This window comes from Peromyscus maniculatus, chromosome 12 (genome assembly GCF_049852395.1).
Source record: "Peromyscus maniculatus bairdii isolate BWxNUB_F1_BW_parent chromosome 12, HU_Pman_BW_mat_3.1, whole genome shotgun sequence".
NCBI classification, from domain to species: Eukaryota; Metazoa; Chordata; class Mammalia; order Rodentia; family Cricetidae; genus Peromyscus; species Peromyscus maniculatus.
Window position 1 is genome coordinate 12868899 of NC_134863.1, and position 15297 is coordinate 12884195.

The window sequence follows — 15297 nt, forward strand, 5'->3', positions numbered from 1 at the left end:
AAATCCGGCTGGCTGGATTCCTTGCATGTCTGTAGTAAATTCTTTGATCAAAAAGCTGTTCTGGGAAAGTTGTGGGTGGAATAGATTCATTAACAACTCTCAGGCTCTGAATCTCACTCAAAAGTGATATGAAGAAGAGGAAGAAGTGGAGACCCTGATTGGAGAAACAAAAACAGTGAATTCCAGAAACGAGCATTCTAAGAACAGGAAGCCAGAGCACGGGGAGGCATGGGCTCTGAGAAGGAGGTGGTCTTATGCCTGCTTTCATGTGGGTTACCCTGCTTCTTCCCAGTGGGCAGACACAGCATCAAACAGCTGGGCTGGGCTGGGACTCTGGACCTCAAAAGCAGAACAGTAACTGGATAACCCACAAGCAGAGTCAGCAAAGAGGCAGTTCTGCAGATCAGAGCACCTCAGTCCCCAGCAAGAGTGAGAGCAAAGAGAAGTTACACTTTTCTAAGACCTCGCTAGAAGTTCCTGGAGAAGCGACACTAAAATTCTTCCAATGCTGTGTTTACTTTCCCCAAAACACTGTTTTTAATGAAGGAAGGCAATGATGATCATGTCTGAATAGCATGCAGGGGCTTTTATTTATAAGTAAAGAGATCCGAGGTTTAAGAAAAATCAAGTGAGCATAAGGAAGGCATTTGGCTGCCTACTGCACACTATTTGGTTTAACACTTAACAATACTTTAAGGAAAGTCTGGCAGTCCCACTTTATAGAGACCAAATGAACATTCGGAAGGGGTACAGCTGTACTGCCAAAGCTGTACAACTAGTCCATGCCGGAGTCAGCAAGCAGGCCTGGCAAACCTGCTTCCAGAGCCCATGGGCTGGACAGATCAACCTGTTAAGAGGTGCCTCTTAAGAGTAACAAGTTCTCAGGCCGGGCGTTGGTGGCGCACGCCTTTAATCCCAGCACTCGGGAGGCAGAGCCAGGCGGATCTCTGTGAGTTCGAGGCCAGCCTGGGCTACCAAGTGAGCTCCAGGAAAGGCGCAAAGCTACACAGAGAAACCCTGTCTCGAAAAACAAAACAAAACAAAACAAAAAAAAAAAAAAAAAAAAAAGAGTAACAAGTTCTCTGGGCAGTGGTGGTACACGCCTTTAATCCCAGCACTAGGGACACAGAGGCAGGCGGATCTCTGTGAGTTTGAGGGCAGCCTGGGCTACAGAGTGAGTTCCAGGAAAGGTGCAAAGCTACACAGAGAAACCCTGTCTCAAACAAATAAGTAGAAAGAGTAAGAAGTTCAGCATTAGTCAAGTGTGAGCTAATGAGCTTTGTGGTAACGACTCCAACAGTGACTATACCCTAGAACCGGAGACTGTATGGAGGGGCACTTCCATCATATATCATAGATACCTCCACCTAGACAGCAATTCACACACGTGTCAGAACCACTCTGCGTGAGAGGCAAAGTTCCTGTTATCACCCTTGTCTTTGGAGAGCCTCCTCTCTCAGCACGCCCATGCTCCTGTCCAATGGACCAAGACATGCTCCACAGTATCCCTGACTCAACCTGCCATCAAGCACTCTCTTCTCTCCATTCCTTCAGAGTCTGGACTCAGGACGGAAGAGGTAGGATCACCAGACAGACCAATCTCTGCCAAGCTGTTAGCTGATATACCTACCATCTGGGATACAAGCTTTAATGTACTTAAGATGTGTCTTACCATTATACGGGCACTATACAGGAGGAATTGCAATGGATGGGTGGATGTCTTGGGCATTCTAGAAGGCTGAAAGAAGAGAACTATTTTAGGGCAAGCAACCAACCAACCATGCAACCAATAACCTAAGTACGGAGTCCTACCTACACTCACTGTGGCTTAACTACTGGGCAGATCAACTCATTCAGGGAAGTGCCTATTATTATCACACCCATTTAACGACAGGCAACAGTCACAGCAAGGCTGAGTAACCTTGCCAAGTCACAGCCAGTAAGAAGCAGTAGCAAGGTCCAAACTCACACTCTAGAGACACCCAGTCTTACTCTTGACTACTAATTCCCACAGTGCTCAGAGTGATCTGAAGATCCTCGGGGTGCCCATGATCCTTTTGGGAGTCCATAGGAATAAAACTACTTTCCTCATCATGTCAAGATGCTTTCCACTTGCAGATATTTGCAAAGGTTCTACAAATCAATGGTAGATTCAACTACAGATGTGTCAGCCTGACCGGAGGCGTGTGCACTGAGCTAACTACAAGTGCTTCAGCCTGACTGGAGGCGTGGGCACTGAGCTGTATGAAGAGTCCAGGGGTCCCTCTGTCATGTGCTGATGAAGCAGTAAAAATTATTAAAGTTTAGTTTGTAGATTCCAGAGTCAAATCTAAAAAAATGTGATGCAACAAGGATGAATATAGCACTCCTGTTGCATACTGAAGTAAGATGACTCAGGAGAGACATGGGAACAGCTACTTTCTGCACAGAAATTCAAATCCACTAACAGTGACTGGCAACAAGAGACACTTGGAATTGGGGTTCTGACAGACAGTTCTTGAAAATGAACAAAAGAAGTTGTTACACCAGTATTTGTTGCCAATGCTGAAATTTGGTATCTCGGGCAAAACTTCGATTTTTAGAAACCGTGTGTACAACGCCATGAGCCTACAACTTCTCCGTATTTGAAGGCTTGGGGGTGAGAGTGGTCATGGAGGTGATGCACACAGTTTTATGACACTGGTGTAACAAGTCAACATTTACAAGCTCTGAGCTGCCCAACAATCTAATATTTTCCAAATGACGGCACCATCCCGCAGCAGTCAATGGTTTTAAAGTAACGTATGTTAAGAGTCAGTCACAGGGCTGCAGAAACGGCCCAGTGTTTAAGAGCACTGACTGCTCTTGCAGAGGACACCCATGTGCAGAGGACACCCAGTTGGGTTCTAGGCGGTCCAACTGCCTCTCACCTTTAGGCACCTACATTCACGTGGTACATGTAAGTGCATGTGAATGTACATGCACACACAATAAAAAGAAATCCATGAATCTTCTTTTTAAGATTATTCCTATAGAGCCAGGCCTAACGATACAGATATGAGTCCCAGCTACTCAGGAAATTGAGGCAGAAGGATCATAATTTCAAGTCCTGCCTGGGCTTCAGAGTTGATTCAAGGCCATGCTAGACAATTTAGTGAGACCGTGCATCAAAATGAAATAAATGAGTGCTGGGATAAAGGTCCATGGTGGAGAGCTGGTTTAACATATGTGAGGTCCATGGTGGAGAGCTGGTCTAACGTATGTCAGGTCCATGGAGAGCTGGTCTAGTGTATGTCAGGTCCATGGAGAGCTGGTCTAGTGTGTGTCAGGTCCATGGAGAGCTGGTCTAGTGTATGTCAGGTCCATGGAGAGCTGGTCTAGTGTGTGTCAGGTCCATGGAGAGCTGGTCTAGTGTATGTCAGGTCCATGGAGAGCTGGTCTAGTGTGTGTCAGGTCCATGGAGAGCTGGTCTAGTGTATGTCAGGTCCATGGAGAGCTGGTCTAGTGTGTGTCAGGTCCATGGAGAGCTGGTCTAGTGTGTGTCAGGTCCATGGAGAGCTGGTCTAGTGTATGTCAGGTCCATGGAGAGCTGGTCTAGTGTGTGTCAGGTCCATGGAGAGCTGGTCTAGTGTATGTCAGGTCCATGGAGAGCTGGTCTAGTGTGTGTCAGGTCCATGGAGAGCTGGTCTAGTGTGTGTCAGGTCCATGGAGAGCTGGTCTAACGTATGTGAGGCTTCAGGTTCAATTTTAGAAATGGGAAGAAAGAAAAAAGAAGGAAGGGAGGGAGTGAAAGAAGAAAGGGAGAAGGAAGGAAGGAAGGAAGGAAGGAAGGAAGGAAGGAAGGAAGGAGTCAGTTAGTTAGTTGCTCCTATGGTTTCAGATACAACACAGCAATGAAACTTTAAAAAAAAAAAAACTATCGCTTGAGGGCTGGAGAGATGGCCTAGGACACCTGCTTGTCCTCCCAGAGGACCCAGGTCCAATTCCAGCACCTAGAGGCTCAAATCCACCTGTAACTCCAGTCCCAGGGGATCTGATGCCCTCTTCTGACTTCCATGGGTACCGCACACCTGCGGCACACAGTCACACATGTAAGTAAAACACTTGACATGAAATTAACCGATCTAAAAGGAGAAACTACCACATGTCAATTTTGGTGCAGCATTAAAGAAAGACACACACGGTTATCTGAAAAGGCTGTTAAAATACCCTTTCTGGGGCAATGAGTCCTCTCAATGGGTACAACCTAACTTTGACCTCTGGAACCCACATGGCGGAAGCAGAGAACTGACTCTCCCACAAGCTGTTCTCTCCCCTTCTCTACACATGGAGAATGCAGATCATGAGAAACGCTCACACACCTCAGCTTGCCACAGCGTCTGGCTCAGTCACTGCCGAGGTCCACCCCCACTCCTCACCACGATGCTGTCATCCAGCTGCTACCCCTTCCCTCCTTCGGCACCTGGCTCCACCACGCTCTCAGCATTCACCAGGAACTAGGGAAGGCTGCAGTGAAGCATCTCAGGTCTGTGCAACACCGATCTTGTTTCTTTAACCCTACAGAGCAACAGCCTTAGAACCCACCTACGCTCATCCCTCTATCTTACTACTGAGCTGACAGACATCGGCAGAGGACAGAAATGTCCTATCTTCCCAACTTCGGGAAACCGGCGGACGAGGACAATGGGAAAAGGAGCCGAGGAATGGTTAAAAGAGAAATGTTAGTACGTACTTAATCCCATCAATACTATATGCCGGACCAAAGGCGGAAGCTTCAGGGGGTGGGTGTGGGTGGGGTTTCCTCAGATTTAACAGATATTAGAGCAAAATCAGAAATCAGAGAAATCACAGCAAAATAAATGAAATAAATATAAACACATATCCCTTAAATACATATAGTAGAGTAGGAATATAAAAGGCCTAGGATGCTCTCTATCAATAAAACAGGAAAGAAATAGAGGGGAAACAAACTTGGTGATAGTATAAAAAAAAAACATACTCATATTACAATTTAAGCATTTGTTCTGAGCCGGGCATGGTGGCTCGTGCCTTTAATCCAAGCACTCGGGAGGCAGAGGCAGGTGGATCTCTGTGAGTTTGAGGCCAGCCTGGTCTACAAAGCAAGTTCCAGGACAGCCAGGGCTGTTACACAGAGAAACCCTGTCTTGATAAACCAAAACCAACCAACCAAGGAAGATTCAGGTATTCAAACATCACCAGGACTTCAACACGATCTTACACTCTTTTTTTTTCTTCTTTTTTTTCATTCATTTTACACACCAATCAAAGATCCCCCTCTTCCCTCCTCCCATCCCCCAGGCCCCCCTCTCTACCCACTCTCACTCCTCCCCCCACAAGAAGGCAAGTCCTCCCATGGGCGGCACATCCAGTAGAGGCAAGTCCCAGCCCTTCCTTCCCCCAGCCTCAAGGCTGCTCTTAACATCTTTGTCAGAAGGGGGCGCAGCTTTCCTTACAGATTCAGCAGCGGCAGGGAAGAACCCAGTCCCTCAGAAGGCTGCTCACCTCTGCCAGAGCATCTATTGGGCCAGGCGGCCCAGCAGGAATCAGCATCTGCAGGTGTGTGTGTGTTACATGCCTTCCCCAGTCTGTATTATTAAATTCTACCAACAGTTCCTAGCTGGGCAGAAAGTATGAACTCCTTCCAGCCGGGATCACATAGGTAAATCCTATCTTAAAAATCCGAAGCATCAACTCCTTTCGCAAGAAGGAAAAAGATGGACGTGCCCAAGGCCAGAGACAGCATCTTCTCTTATCTTTGCTTTTATGATGCTGTTGTCACATGTGTGTCTAATTTGAAGCCAAGACCTTGGTGAGGAAATAAAAACTTAAATTATAGGACTCTTCAGGGAAGACACGGTAAGCTTTACACAACAGGTATGAGGCCAAAAATCTAAGACCCGGGTTGTGGCCACAGTCACTAAATACTCCCCAAGCCCACTTCATAGCTGCCAGGTCTCGGAACTCACTGCATCCCCAGTCCTGTGGACACCACCGCCAGACTCCAAACTAGTCCCCTGAGGGAGGCTCATAAAACGTGTTAGATGAGTGAATAGAAACACCACACCCAGTGGGAGCAGATCAGTCTAAAACCACATGCATGCATTCACTAACTCCACTCTGACCACACTGGCCACTCCAATAAGAGGCCTCTGAAAAGGAGCTGGCTTGCTCCCTCCCGGAAGTTTTACTCGGTGGTAGTGTCCGGCTCCCTGGCGGCCCTCAGGTTTCCCTTTACAATACTGTTAGATCAGACCAACCACATTATAATAAAGTTGGTTGTTCCCACATCTGGTTGGACCCAGGACCTGCCTCGTACGGTTCCTTCCAAGAGCCTCAGTGGGCTCCCTCAGGCTCCTTCCCCATCAGGCACCACATCCCTTTCAGGTTTCTGAGTTGAAGGCTATCTCCCCTGCCTGAGTTTCTCAAAGCAGAGATAATTCCAAGGCTACCTTGCAACTGTCCAGGCAGGAATCAAGGCCTTCTACGGGGACACTTATGCCCCTCCTCCCCAGCTGACTGACTGTTGAAATGACGGACCCCAAGAAATTGGAATTTCCCCAGGAGTCTCAGGCTAGGAGGTGCAAAGGTTGGGACTTTGGTTCTATTTAAACCTAAACTTCATGTCAGGACAGATGGACTTGGGGGAGAGAGTTCTCACTGGATCTCTCTTCTTCTTAATTCGGCCACACTGAATACATCTCCTTTTTCTGCTTCTCATGAGTGTTTAATTGGCCTATGAGATTGAGAGGCCAAACCTGGCTTAATAAGGTTGCCAGAGCCAAGACTCTGATCCTGCAAACTCTCTCAATGAAAGGTGAATGTTTTTGCAGCTTTCACCTAAGATTGTATGTGATGCTCCCATTGGCTGGCTCTGGTGTCTGTTCCCTCCTGGAACATGACCTCCCAACTACAACACGTGCAAGATCACGCCACACTCAGGCCATGACAATTCAAGGGCAACTGAGCTGCAAGGAACCGGCTGCCCAGCTTCACCCACTGTGGCCATTCATCACTGCGCTCTTCCATCCTGTTTATACTCAGAAAACCCAGCAGAGGGCACCAGGAGGGAGGAAGCTGATGGAGTTTAGAAGGAACCATAGTCTCAGTTTCAATGAGTCTCCGGAACATCAGATTGAGTCAGCTCCCACGGACTGCAACCTGATGCCTCCTGCTGACACTGATATGCAAAACTGTGTAATCAGAACTGGGTGGCAAATCCACGCTAGGAAGAGCATGACCTCAGCCTTCAAAATTAGACCTGGACGAAAGTCCTCAGCAGCTCAGAGTCTCTCCTGCACAGCAGCTTTTGACATTCCTTCCAGACTTTAATTTCAAGTTAATAGGTTTCGCCATAAAAATAGATATTTTTTGTTGTGCTGAACATTATTTTTTTCCTTTAGAGGTTTTTTTCTTTTTTCTTTTTTCTTTTGGTTTTTCCAAGACAGGGTTTCACTGTGTAACAAACAGCCTTGGCTGTCCTGGATCTCACACTATAGACCAGGCTGGCCTTGAACTCACAGAGATCCATCTGCTTCTGCCTCCCAAGTGCTGGGATTAAAGCCATGTACTACCACCGCCCGGCTCTTTTAGAGTTTTTTAAAAATGGGTTTTAGGGGCTAATTTCTAGTTGGCTTGGTGGTTAAGAGCACTGACTGGTCTTGCAGAGGTCTTGGGTTCAGTTCCCAACCCCCACATGGCAGGAACTCCAGTTCCAGGGGATCCAAGCCATTTTCTGGCTCCCACTGGCAGCCAACAAAACTCTCAGACATATATGGTTTTTTTTAAAAACATATATGTTGTTTTTAGTATTTTGGTTAGCATACAGAGTCATGGGTTTTGCTGCAGCGTTTTCATGGCCAGCATTCATTTTTCTTTCTTGTTTTGATGGTTCTAAACACGTGGTGTTTCTGTCCTTCACAGTCATCCTTTCCCAGCAGTCTCCGGCCATGCTGTGCTAGTCAGCTCCTTTCATGTCTCCTATGTCCTTCCTTCCAACAGTGCTGGTTCCTCTTTAAATTCCTTCCAATCTGCCGACATCTCTCTGTAACCGATGTGTACCCCACCCTTACAAACACTCTAGGTAGCTGTTTCCCAAGACTTCCCCAAAAACCCCTACAGTAAAAAACAAAGCAAAAGGGGGTAGTTCAAATCTGTGACCTAAGCTTTGATATAAAATTCTACCAACACTGTGTGTGAAAATGTGCATGTCTCATTTGCACAATTAAAGCAAAGATATGGGAAGCAGACAGACTCACTGTAACAGCCTCCCTAACAAACTATTCCCAAGACACACTACCCACGAGCCCTTCCTTCCTGCTTTCAGGCTACTGGAACAACAGACAGCAAAGAATGAACATTTCTCCAGGAACCCTGTGTTGGGGGAGGCAAAGGCTGAATCCCGGATGCCAGGCAGAGGCAGAGCTCACCCCCCAGGAACATACACTAACTTTCTGGCTTTGGTTTGGTCTTCTATAAAATTTCCAACAGTGACCCAGGAAACATGAAAACAAGTAGAGCTGCTTTGGGTAAATGTAAATAAATTCATTTTCCTTTATCAATTTGCTTTTCATCAATTTTTTTAAAAGAAATGGCAGTTTAGGGGGCTGTAGAGATGGCTCAGTGGTTAAAGGCACTTGTTGCTCTTCCAGAGGATCCAGGTTCTATTCCCAGAACTTATGTGATGGTTCATGTAACCCCAGTTCCAGGGGATCTGATGCCTTCTTTTGGCCTCTGCAGGAACTGAATACATGTGGTGCACAGACATCCATGCAGGCAAAACACCCATACACATGATGTTCTGGAAGGAAGGAGGGAAGGAGGGAAGGAGGGAGGGAAGGAAGGAAGGAAGGAAGGAAGGAAGGAAGGAAGGAAGGAAGGAAGGAAGGAAGGAAAGACAGCTTATAACTCTAAGTACCTCCTTATACCAGAGTTACCAAATACAACTGGGGCTGGAGAGAGCCAAGATCTTGTCTCAGACTCACAGGATCCTCTGACACTGGACTTCAGAGCACTGGTTCAGAAATCTTACTAGTTCCTCTAATTTGAACGTGGGCATGTGTGAGCAGAGGAAACACGTGCACTGTGTCCATGGTCACTGCTTGTGACCTGTGGCCCGCCGTAGCCCCTGTGACGTTCTCAGCGCAGGTTCCACTTAGGGTCAGCAAGACTCGGCAAGCTCAAGAATTCATCAATCTACGCTTAAACAGAAGTCAAAGCCCTAAGAAACCAAGCTTCTTGGGAAGTGGCACTCTAATAAACATGAATGACTTGCATAACATTTTTTTTCCTCAGGCAGGGTCTCTTTCTATGTAGCCCTGGATGCCTAGGAACCCATTATGTAGACCAGGCTGCCCTTGAACTCACGGAGTTCTGCCAGCTTCTGCATCCCAAGTGCTGTGATTGAAGGTGTACACCACCATGCCTGGCTCTCATCACCCACATTGTTAAAAGCCAGGTGAGGCAGCTTCTACCTGTAATCCCAGTGCTGAGGTGGCAGAGACAGGAAGATCTTTGGGGCCTGTTGGCCAGCCAGTACAGCTGAATTGGTAAGCTCCATGTTCACCAAGAAACTGTCTCAAAGAACGAGAAAGAGGCAACTGAGTGAGATGCCCAATGTTGGCCTCTGTTCTCAACATACAAACACGCAGGCAGACCCACAAATGTATGAACATACACATGATGAGTCAAACGCTGATTAGAGTTCTGAGTTCTGGTTGGGTGAAGTCTACTAATCGATGACCATCTACAGTTATCTTCTTCAATCGGATGTAACAAGCCAGACCATCTACAGCCACCCTCAATCAGATGTAACAATACAGAAGTCAACAGCAGGCACTCAGCCAACCGGGAAGAAAAAACTTTGAAAAGTTAATGCTGATAGTTCCTCTGCTAGCTAAGACTGTGCTTTAGGAGGTTCCCTGGGAGGGAAATGTGGACTGAGGGCAGCTAGTAGCTAACACACTCTCAACACATCTCTGTGTGACACAAGCAGCCTCGGGCTGTCGCGGTAAGTAACTGCTGGTGCATCTGTCACCTTTGACACTCCAGAGACAAGATGCAGATCCCGGCACCCGGGAGATGCCTTCCAGTTACTAAGCACAAGCACTTTAATACGGTCTTGCTTTATTCCTGAGACAGTCATTCGAGACACTCAGGAAAGAATATTTAAAAAAATAATTTTAGGGGGCTGGAGAGATGGCTCAGCGGTTAGGAGCACTGGCTGCTCTTCCAGAGGGCCTGAGTTCAATTCCCAGCAACCAAATGGTGGCTCACAACCATCTGTAATGAGATCTGGTGCCCTCTCCTGGCCTGCAGGGATACTTGCAGGCAGAACACTGTACACATAATAAATAAATAAATCTAAAAAAAAATAAAAATAAAAAATAATTTTAGTTGTTAGTATTCCAACAATGATGTTACTTTTGATGTTCTTGACCTGAGTAGTAGTGACTTGCGGATTTACTTTATACTCATTCACTGAATTGGGGGGTGGGGCGCGGCGCTGCATACACTTATTGTATATGTCTTTGTGTTTAAAAAAAAAAAAAAGAATAAAAGGTAGTAACTGTCCACCATAAGAAATGAGAGAAGAAAGAGAGGAGGAAGCTGGGCCAAACAGGGTGCAGACTCACATTTTTTGTTGTGGTTTTTTTTAAGTCCTGGAACTCACTCTGTATAGATCAGGCTAGCCCCAAACTCATAGAGATCCCCCTGCCTCTTTCTCCTAAGTGCTGGGATTAAAGGTGTGTGCCACCACCACCTGGCACATTCTTTGTTTTTAAAAGATAGAAGTATAGTTTTCATTTTTCTGTCAAACTCAGTATACTATGCTTTCATGTAGAAAAAAAAAATCTATTTCTTAAAGCAAACCTTAGTTAACTGAGACGCCTGTGTGCAGCGTCCTCAGCATTTGTCCTGACAAACTGAAGGGAGAGGTAGTGGGCAACAGTCTGCTCTGACCTCTTCCCACCACCTGTCATCCAGAAAGGACAGAGCGGTTCCAGTTCCGGGTTAGGATCAGGCAGGATGGACGAGTGTCCCAGGGAGGGGGCCAAGTGTCCTGCCAGGACAAGAAAGTTAGCCAGAGGCCAAGGAAAAACAAATTTCAAAGGTATAAGGTTACAGGGTTCAAGGTTAGGGAGCATCTTCTGTTTCTGTTATGTTGCGCGTGACTCTGTGTGTGATGTGCAAGCATGCCTGTGCACGTTTGAATGTGTGTGTGTGCAGAAGCTGGAAGTTGATGCCAGGTTCTTCTTCAAACACTCTATGCTTAGTTACTGAGGCAGGCTCCTCACAGAGGCCGGGACCTGCCATTTCCAGCCAGTCTAAGCTAGCTAGCGTGCCCCGAGGTACTGTGCTGGGGCTCACAGGTGGCTGTTACGCCCACCTGCTTTATGTGGGTGCTGGGGATGCTGCCCCAGTTCTCACACAGTCCACAGTCTAGCTGCTTCCCAGCAGGTTGGAACATCACACTTGATGCACTAAATGCCACTGGGTAGTAACAAAGGTCCTGGGCTGCTTATGTAGGCTTGGATAGCTTAGAACTCGTAGTGATTCTCCTGCTTCTGCTACCAAGTACTGGGATTGCACACATGTGCCGCTGCCACACCAGGATTCACAAGTGCTCTTTGAGTGAGTTAAGAAATACGGATTTTAGCTTGGACCTGCCTCAACTGAGTGTAATCAGGCTCTGCTGACTCCCCTTGTCTTAAGGAGGTGGGAATGAGAGGGAAGCCTGGGGGGTGGGAGGAGAGAGGGGAAGGGATCTGTGGTTGGTATGTAAAATGTATAGAAAGTTTCTTAATAAAAAAGATAAAAAAGAAATATAGATTTTAGCTAGGAGGTGGTGGTGTACACCTTTAATCCCAGCACTTGGGAGGCAAAGGCAGGTGGACCTCCGTGAGTTCAAGGTAAGAATAGAGACTTCAGAGTGAGCCTCCAGGACAGTCAGGGCAACACAGAGAACTCCTGCCCCAAAAACAAATGTGTCTATAAATGAATGAATGAATGAATGAATGAATGAATGAATGAATAGAAAGCTGTCTTGATTTAAAGCTGCTATATATTCAGAAGCTCTCAGAGCCGTTATCACTCTGGTCCTGTACCTCTCACCAACCTTTGTTACAGTACTGTCCCAAGCCCTGGCCTTGAAGACTGGCTACTGAGGGTCTTAGAGGCCTTTGTTGTTTTCTATCTATGGACAGAGACTAGTCCAGTTTCTTTAGTAGGATGTCCCCAGCAGTGACTAGAGTTCTTCCTGTCTTTTTAAAAAGGGATCCCAGGACCAGGATGGCTCAGCGGGCCAGGGTGATTGCCGGGCAAGCCTAGAGAATTGAATCCAGTGTCCTCGGGGAAGGTGGATGGAGACAGTGGATTCCGCAAAGCTGTCCTCTGACATCTGCACACGTGCCAAGGCCCAAATGATACATTAAAAATCAGAATAAACAAATAAAGAGGATTCTCTAGCTGAGCGTGGCGGCACATGACTGTGCCCAGTCCTCAGAGACAGGAGCACAGTGGCCATAAATTTGAGGCCATTGTCTACATAACAAGTTACAGGCGGAAACTACAGTGTGAGACCCTGACTTGACAAAACAAAACCCTTTCCTTCACACCACCACACCGTCCTCAGCGGCATTGAAAAGGGGCACATGGTGTATGAGTCCCAGGACTACTGCCCGCCTGTGTCCAGTGTAGAGAGCGCATCCGTGTGCCCTGACATCAGGAGCGCATCCGTGTGCCCTGACATCAGGAGCGGTGGCTGGCAACCAGAAAGAGCCCACAAGGCCTGCCGTCACCACTGTGGGAAGTCAAGCATCAACAGTTCAAGCAGCAGCCATTTCTTTTCACCAACGACTAGTTACATAAAAACCCTCCTTCCCAGTCAACGTATTCTAGACCGGTAGAACTGGATAGACACGATACGTACAATCGTTAGAGGCTGAATTCCTTCATCACAACATCACCATAGCAACCCCCTTCTCCAATGTATGGCTGCCCCTGCATAATTCTAAAGTCAGCCTAAATTCCATTCTTCTCAATTTTCTTTCTTTGCTTCTTTTTCTTTTTTCAAAAAATTTTAACTACTTCTTTGGGAATTCTGTACAATACGTTCTGAACACAGTCACCCCTCCCCCCCAACTCTTTTTGGATCCACTCCTTTCCCTCCTCATCAACTTTGTGTCCTTTTATCTCCAACTTCTTGACACAAAGAGCTTCTATATCACTGACAAACTCAATCTCATTACATCTCTGGTCAGTGACTAAAACAATTTAAAAATAGGTGTTGCAATCTCAGAGAACGTCTCTGTTCTCCAGTTTGAGCTCACTGAGAAAATTTATCATTAACTATGTATATGTGCGTACATGCCCCACGGTGCAGGTGTGAAGGTTAGGTCAGAGGATGACCTGAGGGAACTGGGAGTCTATTCTCTCCTTTCTAAACATGTAGGTGGTAGGACTCCAACTCAGGTCTTCAAGCTTGGTGGCAAACACTTTTCACTCACTGAGCTGTCTTGCTAGACCAAGAACAGTAATTTAGCCTAAATATTTACACATTGAGGCTGGGTTGATAAAGGATAATTGCCTATTGGTTTATTATCACTCATCTAGACTTAAGAAATATCACAGGGAAAAAAAAAAAAAAACACTGAGAAGTTGAGGTCCTCACTTGAATACGGAGTTAAAACGCATAATCATTATTGTTTAGACACTAACAAAAATGAATAACGGAGCCTACAGTCCAAACAGGCAATTGGCATGGATACAAGTATAAACAGTTCATGGAGACTGGCCACAAGTCCTCACTCTGACCATCTGACCTCCTGTCTCTGGGGTGACTCCCTGGCTGGCCACCTCCTTCCAGGCCCACCATCCTTGGGCAAGCTCATTTCTTATGGGCATCTCTTCTTGCTCAGGGTAAGACTGAGCAGGAGAAAGTTTTCAAGTCCCTTCCCTACCCACTGAACGATCCGACTCAGAACTAGCTTGGATGTAGCCTCTCTTTAAAATGCTCGTTTACAATGAAAAGTCACATTATGTTCAAAAGGTCCCTGACATCAAGCCAAGAAAATAAATTAGTTTAGTTCAGAGAGCAAAGAACCTGTTCCTGAGATAAACCAGGCAAGAATATAGACCTAAGAACATCTAAAAGTGCACCCAAAGCAGCCATGTCTGGGCTCCTAGTCCCTAGCTGACCTAAGGTGTAAAGCTCTCAGGAATTCCCGCCTCCACTGAGCATGTAACTACTGGGTGACAGTGACCTAAAACACTTGATTTAATCACAGAGAAACATTGACATTGCTGAATTAAAAAGCACTTTTAGGGCCAGGGAGACAGCAGCTCCCCAAGTAAATGTGTTGCCACCAAGCCTAATTAGTAACTTGGGCTCCATCCTGGGACCCAGCTCCACATGGTGCAAGCAGAGACCTGCCTCCCACAAGGTGCCCCTGTTCCTCACATGTATCACAGAAAAATACAAAGTAAATAAACCAGAGCTGCTTTAAACATGTTTAAAAGCATGTCTATTCATTTTTCCGCAATTCCAACATTGATGGTCTTTAAATTTCTTACTCCAAATCAGCTGCTGTACTTCCCCCATTTTTAATGGGAAATTTAATTTTGTTAGCGAAATTTGTTTAAAAAGCAAAGTGTATTTTCTACCTATTTCCTATGGCCAGAAGCTAGTAAGAGTATATTGTAGAGCTTTTCTTTTCAGTCAAGAGGGAGAATTAAGATACACAAGATACTTAGATGGCTGTGTTTTAATCTCTCATTCACCTGAGACTCAGAGAAGTAAGAAGGAACTTAAGCATCACGCTGTACGGTCCAATTAGTCAGCATTACCAAAAATGCCAGGGCCGTGTGAAAGAAAGGAACGTTCTGCTTCACTGTGTGGCTCAAAGGCTTCTCGTCGAAATGAATAATGTCAATGGAGGGATTTCCTTCCCAACATTTGAGCTCCATGGCCACTGTGGCCCCCCTGGTGCTGGTGGTGACTGGTGCCACTCCTGAAGACTGCCAGCTTCTTCAGGAATGTTCTCTCCCTCTCTCCATGTCTGACCTTTTTTCTTATTATCTTTATTATTATTATTATTATTATTATTATTATTATTATTATCTTTTACTGCCTCAAGGAGTCAGACCTTGTACCGGGAGAATCAACATCACTGGGTAAGATCCAGGGAAGGTAATACATAATTATCTTGGAAAAAAAGTCAACTCACATCTCTCTTGTAAAAAGTTAATTATCATCTCCCAAAATAAATCATACCTGGGGAGTCCACTCAGCCACTGCGC

At 46.2% G+C, this 15297-nt stretch overlaps 1 protein-coding gene across 4 annotated transcripts in view; it reads right to left on the reverse strand.

Annotated features, from left to right (window-relative positions):
• The window catches only part of LOC143268223 (insulin-like growth factor 2 mRNA-binding protein 2), a 79702-nt gene that overhangs the window by 50025 nt on the left and 14380 nt on the right, over positions 1-15297 (reverse strand). The window contains exon 1 of one of the 4 annotated variants that reach the window (XM_076549366.1): positions 12929-12984. The exons of the other annotated variants lie outside the window; for them this stretch is intronic. The gene's annotated coding sequence lies outside the window, so the exon portion shown is untranslated. Of the gene's footprint in view, positions 1-12928; positions 12985-15297 lie in introns of those variants that run through there. 4 annotated transcript variants of the gene reach the window in all.